Below are 463 nucleotides of genomic sequence, written 5' to 3'. Positions count from 1 at the left end.
GATGGGAAAGAAAAACCGATGGGAAAAGTTAGAGAGGGATTTCAAGCCAAAGAAGAAGGGGGAAGAAAGGAGCAAAGCAGAGGATCTGAGGCAAAAGGAGTTAAGGGAGCTCAGAGGCAGCAAAAGCTCCAGAGTGCAGAAAGCAGCTGGTGTTACAGTGTAACAAACAACTTGCCACTCAAACTGACCTTCACTGAGCATGCGCCTGGCGGGCGGGGCATGCTGGGAGTTGTAGTTCAGCCGGGTGGGAGGGAGCTTAGAGCCTGAGCCGCTATGGGGGTTTATAGAGCCAAGAAGCAAATAGGTCCCTTGAGTGTTTTTCACATCTCCCAGGGGAGTCTTCTCAAGGCAGTGGAAGAGGAGGGGGAGGCTGATGCTGAAAGCATCCTCCCTTCTAGGTTTTGCTGTGCTTTTTCTAAGAGCCTAACAATGCACAATTAAAAATGCAGAGGGAGTTTTTTGC

At 50.1% G+C, this 463-nt stretch overlaps 1 protein-coding gene across 1 annotated transcript in view; it reads right to left on the bottom strand.

Annotated features, from left to right (window-relative positions):
* The window catches only part of CASTOR2 (cytosolic arginine sensor for mTORC1 subunit 2), a 172,556-nt gene that overhangs the window by 166,225 nt on the left and 5,868 nt on the right, over window positions 1–463 (bottom strand). The window lies entirely within an intron of this gene.

The sequence above is a fragment of the Alligator sinensis genome, unplaced genomic scaffold (assembly GCF_000455745.1).
Source record: "Alligator sinensis unplaced genomic scaffold, ASM45574v1 scaffold1291_1, whole genome shotgun sequence".
Classification (NCBI taxonomy): domain Eukaryota; kingdom Metazoa; phylum Chordata; order Crocodylia; family Alligatoridae; genus Alligator; species Alligator sinensis.
Note: the sequence above shows the minus strand (reverse complement) of the source record. Positions and strands in the feature narration are given on the sequence as shown.